Here is a 7,191-nt window from a genome sequence, read left to right as displayed (position 1 = left end):
TAACGAAATCCGGGTTGCAGCGGTAGCTAGCAATCCGGGTTGCAGCGGTAGCTAGCAACCTAGTAAGAGACGATCACGTCCAATGTTAAGAAATATAAAAACCCATAGTTCCTAACAAAGGAGTCAGATCAAAACAAAAAGTACACCATTAGAACCGCCTTGTACGAAACCCCTGCATAGGAAACTTTCTGTCCCTTGGCTTGAACAGCAAGGGAAATATATTGGCTTGAAAATCAAGAAAATTGACTTTAACCACGTTATTCTCCCCAAACGGGATATTTTTTTCTTTTTTCTTTTTTTTTTTTTTTTTTTCACAGATAGCTTGGCACTGGAACATCGTAGAGGGTTGTTCAATAGCTCATTTTAAAGTAAATTAATTGGGTTAAAAACCTTTTGTAACTAAAATAAATTATTTCTAAAAGAGAATAAATTTTTCCACCAAAAACTGCATTTTCGATGTCTTTTCACACTCCAGTCTTTCAAACATAATCGTATACCAGCGGTAAGATTTGAACCCACGCCTCCGAAGAGACTGGTGGCTAACACCAGTGCCTTGGACCACTCGGCCAGGCTGCCTCTCATAAATAAATATATATCTGAATTTGGGTTGCAGCAGTAGCTAGCAACCTAGTAAGAGACGATCAGTCCAATGCTAAGAAATATAACAAAACTCCTAAAAATAGAGTCAGATCAAAACAAAAGTACATCATTAGAATTACCTTGTCTGAAACCCTACTAGATAAATAATGAATGTCATCATAGTTTTATATTAGAGCTATGACGTGAATAGAATTACAATAAGGAGCAAACTCTAGCCTATAGTAACTAAAATATAAAAATAAATTATTAAATAATTACAAAAATATCTTATTTGTCAACTGAAACTAGAATAATTCCTGAAAGTTTTACATACTTTTTTTATTTAACTGAAAACGGCAAAAATATTTATGGTGTCAGAGCAATAATTTTAATTTTGTAATTTAAATCAGAAAAATACTTTAAAATTTTAAAATTAGTTTGGTTTTTATTTTGCATCAATTGACTCGTTACGTCAGAAAAAAATTAAGCAATGCTAAGTCTAAAATGATTTGTGCTAAAATCATCATACTCTTTTTTATTATATGTTTTGGAAATTCTGAAATGAGACCGTATACAAATAGAACTATTCAAACAACTGCAAGTGCAACTGATAAAACAACTCCGAGTATAACTGAACGAAACATTATAGTAAAAATTGATCCAACGTCTGCAGGTACAAATCACCTTCATTTTGAGGCCACAGCCATAAAGCAGTCAGAACAAGATAGAGATGAAAATAATGACTCAAATAAAATAGATAAGGATTTAGAGAGTAAAAATCAGATATGGCAACCCGATCACAATGGAGACGAAAACAATGACTCAAATGAAAAAAATGAGGGCATGGAGGATAAAGATCTGATGAGGCAGTCCAATCATACAGATAGGACAACTAAAGGTACGAATAACCCTCAATTTGACCAAAAACGAGACGAAAACAACGACTCTTATAAAAAAAAATGGATTTATTGAGGATAAAAATCAGATTAGCCAGTCCGATCATGATTTAGGCAAAACTAAAGACTCGTATGAAAAAGATGAAAATGCATGGGATTTTCTTTTGAAATATAATAAAGATCGAACTCTTCCCTATACTAACTTGCATAGGCATTATAATAAAGATCGAAATCTTCCCTATACTAACTTGCATACGCAACTTCACTATAGTTAAGATTACAGTATTTATATTTTTACATTAAAAGACAATCACTGAAATATTTACAATAAGGAAAGAACTTTAACCCATAGTAACTTAAGTATTAAATCAAACGGTTCGTTGTCATAGTAAAGAGCTGTGTAATGGCTCATTTTAAAGGAAACTGCTGTATATAGAAACCTTTTGTAATTATCCGGGTTGCAGCGGTAGCTAGCAACCTAGTAAGAGACGATCACATCCAATGTTAAGAAATATAAAAACCCAAAACTCCTAAGAAAAGAGTCCGATCAAAACAAAAAGTACACCATTAGAATCGCCTTGTCCGAAATTTCTATAAGGAAACTTACTGCCCTTTGGCTTGAATAACAAAGAAAATATATTGGCTTGAAAATCAAGAAAATTGACTTTTACCACGTTATTCTCCTCAAAGGGGATACTTTTTTCTTTTCTTCTTCTTTTCCACAGATAGCTTGGCACTGGAACATCGTAGAGAGTTGTTCAATGGCTCATTCTAAAGGAAATTAATGGCGTTAAAAACTTTTTGCACTTAAAACAATGTATTTTTAAAATAGAATCAGTTTTTTACGAAAAATTGCATATTTCATATTAAAGATTGATCAATGACGTCATAATCGTATACCATTGGTAGGATTTGAACCCACACCTCCGAAGAGACTGGTGACTAATTACAAATAAGAGCTAATAAGTCTACAATAAGTTTCCCTGATACACTGAATCTGATGATAAGATTTTCATTAAGTGTTTATGACTTTTACAGGATGTTTTTCCCTTTTATTGAAAAACAGACAAATTTTCTCAGGCCTGTAGCCTTTAATGGGTAAGAGTAAACTGCATGAAACTTCTTTATAATTAAAATCAATATTAAAAGCAGGTTCTTTTGATGCATCTATTGATATTAAAATTTCGTTTTTTAGAGTTTGTGTTACTGCTGAGACTGATCGCTCTTACTATGCAGTTCGTTACCACGAACTGTTTGATATATAATGATTCCTTCTCATACATCGTTCAATATGAACTAGAGTTCATTCTTAAATGTAAAGTTTCCTATACAAGGCTTTCGGACAAGGCTGTTCTAATGGTGTATTTTTTGTTTTGATCTAACTCCCTTTTTAGGAACTAAGGGTTTTTATATTTCTTAACATTGGACGTGATTGTCTCTTACTACGTTGCTAGCTACCACTGCAACCTGGAACGGGTTTAAATCTTACCGCTGGTATACAACTATGATTTATGTAAAAAAATCAAATATCCTTGAGAAGACTGCTGTATGAAAAGACATTAGAAATGCATTTTTTTAATTGCAAAATTTATTCTCTCTTAGAAATAATTTATTTTAGTTACACAAGTTTTTTAACCCAATTAATTTTCTTTAAAATGAGCCATTGAACAAATCTCTACGATCCTCAAGTGCCAAGCTATCTGTTCGAAAACAAGAAAAAAAAAGAAAAAAGAAAAAGAGAAAAATATGTCGATTAGGCAGAATATTGTAGTAGCTGCCACTTTTCTTGATTTTCAAGCCAATATATTTCCCTTGCTGTTGAAGCCAACGGACAGAAAGCTTCCTATACAGGAGTTTCGTACAAGGTGGTTCTAATGGTGTACTTTTTGTTTTTTGTCTGACTCCTTATTTAGAAACTATAGGTTTTTATATTTTTTAACATTGAACGTGATCGTCTCTTATTAGAAGTATGAAAATACATAAAAAATGCAATTTTTTTGACAAAATTGATTCTACTTTAAAAAATATTTTATTTTTAATTACAAAAGGCACTAGATGTAGCAATTTACTTTAAAATGAGCTATTATACAGCTCTCTATGATTTTCCAGTGCCCAGCTAGCTGAGGAGAAATAAAAAGCGGAAAGAAAAAAATATCCCGTTTGTGTAGAATTACGTGGGTCAAGTCAATTTTATTGATTTTCAAGCCAATATATTTTCTTTGTTATTCAATCCAAAGGGCGGTAAGTTTCTTTTATAGGGGTTTCGGACAAGGCGGTTCTAATGGTGTACTTTTTGTTTTGATCTGACTCTTTTTTTAAGAGTTAGGGGGTATTATATTTCTTAACATAGGACGTGATCGTCTCTTACTAGGTTGCTAGCTATCGCTGCAACCCAGATAAGATACGAACCTCAAAGAAACAGGCAGCTAATTATGTCCAATGTATGCAAAGCAGTGTTATTTTAATGATCGTCTTGTAATGTAACTTTAATGTGAAATATGCAGTTTTTCGCAAAAAACTGATGCTATTTCAAAAATAATTTGTTTTAATTACAAAAGATTTTTAACCCCGTTAATTTTCTTTAAAATGAGCCATTGAACAACTCTCTACTATGTTCCAGTGCCAAGCTATCTGTGGAATTACTAACCTATACTATAATTAAGCGGCGTATAAAATTTAGTATAGGCAAGAGGTCGTTCTTTATTATATGTGGGTATTTATATTTCTTAACATTGGAGGTGATCGTCTCTTACTAGGTTGCTAGCTACCGCTGCAACCCGGATGACTGAAGAAGAAAAAAAAAACACATTGTGCCCACATCGTCGTTTACTCAGGCAGTGCTAGCGTGCTGCCTATGATAATAAACTGATTACACACAGGAAAAAGCCTACGGCTTTTTCTTCTTTGAAATAGTAAGAGACGAGTCTCAAACATTCAAGTAGCTAGCTAATTCCAATGTATGCAATTGTTTGTTATTCCAATGATCGTCTTTTAATGTAACTAGGCTTCAGCCATCTCTACAGCCATGATACTGATGGAAAAAACATAATCCTTATTTATGTTTCAGTTAACATGGGCTAGGTGTCGTTTTTTATTGTACTATATGTAAACTTGTTAAAAGACAAGTGTATTGCATCATCATGCTTATGATGATTTATTAAAATATTTCATTCTTATTGAGATTATTATAACAACCCGGATACTAAACTGATTACAAACAGGAAAAAGCCTACGGTTTTTTCTTTATTGAAATAGTAAGAGACGAACCTCAAACTATCAAGTAGCTAACTAATTCCAATGTATGCAATTGTTTGTTATTCCAATGATCGTCTTTTAATGTAATGACAGAAAGTTTTGTATACAGGGGTTTTGGACAAGGCGGTTCTAATGGTGTACTTTCTGTTTTGATCTGACTCCTTTTTTAGGAGCTATGGGTTTTTATATTTCTCAACATTGGACGTAATCATCTCTTACTAGGTTGCTAGCTACCGCTGCAACCCGGATTTTTAGGAGCTATGGGTTTTTATATTTCTTAACATTGGACGTGATTGTCTCTTACTAGGTTACTAGCTACCGCTGCAACCCGGATATAAGTGAGAGTTCCTCTTTTCTATTATAATACGGTGCAACCCGGATCTTCAGTTACTACGGACTACAGATCGGTCTTTACTGTAATTTATATTTCTTAACATTGGACGTGATCGTCTCTTACTAGGTTGCTAGCTACCGCTGCAACCCGGATTAAAAAAAAATTAAGTACAAATAACACTAGATCTAGAGATTTCCTTTAAAATGAGCCATTGTACAACTCTTTACAATGTTCCAGTGCCAAGCTATCTGTGGAAAAGAAGAAAGAAAGAAAAAAATATCCTGTTTGTGGAGAATAACATGGTTAAGGTCAATTTTCTTGATTTTCAAGCCAATATATTTTCTTTTTTATTCAAGCCAAAGAGCGGTAAGTTTCCTTTATAGGGGTTTCGGACAAGGCGGTTCTAATGGTGTACTTGTTGTTTTGATCTGACTATTTTTCTAGGAGTTAGGGGTTTTTATATTTCTTAACATTGGACGTGATCGTCTCTTACTAGGTTGCTAGCTACCGCTGCAACCCGGATTATTTCATTGATCGTCTTTTAATGTAATTAGGAGTTACAGGTTTTTGTATTTCTTAACATTGGACGTGATCGTCTCTTACTAGGTTGCTAGCTACAACTGCAAAGCCGGACCTAATTGACAAACACCATTTATGATGAACTATATGGGTCCTTTATGTAAGTTTCTAGCTACCGCTGCAACCTGGATAATGAACTGATTACAAACAGGAAAAGGCCTACGGCTTTTTCTTCTTTTAAATAGTAAGAGACGAACATCAAACAATCAAATAGCTAACTAATTCAAATGTATGTAATTGTTTGTTATTCCAATGATGGTCTTTTAATGTAATTAATTATAAAAGGTTTTTATATGCAGCAATTTCCTTTAAAATGACCAATTACACTCATTATTATGACCAGAAACTGTTTGATTTAATACTTAAGTTACTATGGGTTACAGTTCGTTCCTTATTGTAACAAAATTAAAAAATAACTATCTTGTCTTATATGTAACTTTTATCTCATAAGTGTTCGATAGTCTAATGGTAAGGATACCGACTTGTAACGTGGGAGAACGGGGTTCGATTCCCCGTCGGGTAGAACTTTTAGTGTGTTGAATTAAAAGCAATATCTTTCAAATTTTAAATTTAAAAAAGAAACTCGTTTTATATACATCCTAGCTAAAATAATCAAGATAATATGAATGAACCACAGGGTTCAGTTTCTTTGGGCTTTAGTTCGTTCTTTACTATATTACATAATCCCTATTTCTGTTTCAGTTAACATGGGCTATGTGTCGTTCTTTATTGTAATGTTTAATTCCTGCCGAAAGTAATTTTTATACATTTGTCTTTTTAAAGTCAAAACAAAACTTCTATTATTAGCTACTACATGATCCTCTTGACTGACACATTTTATGATGAGCTAACTCGATCCTTTATGTAAATGTTACTATAAATCCGCTTCACACAACCATACACACCTTTCAGTAAGTATGGTGAGCTTTGTCATTCAATTATTATAGGCCATATTTCGTTATTTAATATAAATACCAGTCAAAACCAAATGTCAAATTTGTCTACACCCGATAAAATGGCGTAACAAGTCACTTTAAGCGAAAGAAAAACCAAACTAATTTTAAAATTTTCAGGTATTTTTCTGGATAACTAAATAAAAAAAACATGATGACAAAGACCATTTATGATGAACTATATCGGTCCATTATATAAATTATAATGTTTGAAAGACTGCAGTGTGAAAAGACATCAAAAATGCAGTTTTTGGTGGAAAAATTTATTCTCTTTTGGAAATAATTTATTTTAGTTACTATAGATTTTTAACCCAATTAATTTCCTTTAAAATGAGCTATTGAACAGCCCTCTACGATGTTCCAGTGCCAAGCTATCTGTGGAAAAGAAAAAAAAAGAAAAAAAAGAAAAAAATATCCCGTTTGGGGAGAATAACGTGGTTAAAGTCAATTTTCTTGAATTTCAAGCCAATATATTTCCCTTGCTGTTCAAGCCAAGGGACAGAAAGTTTCCTATACAGGGGTTTCGGACAAGGCGGTTCTAATGGTGTACTTTTTGTTTTGATCTGACTCCTTTGTTAGGAACTATGGGTTTTTA

Source organism: Artemia sp. Qi Xiang Cuo, chromosome 1, assembly GCF_049724085.1.
Source record: "Artemia sp. Qi Xiang Cuo chromosome 1, ASM4972408v1, whole genome shotgun sequence".
Classification (NCBI taxonomy): Eukaryota; Metazoa; Arthropoda; class Branchiopoda; order Anostraca; family Artemiidae; genus Artemia; species Artemia sp. Qi Xiang Cuo.
Note: the sequence above shows the minus strand (reverse complement) of the source record.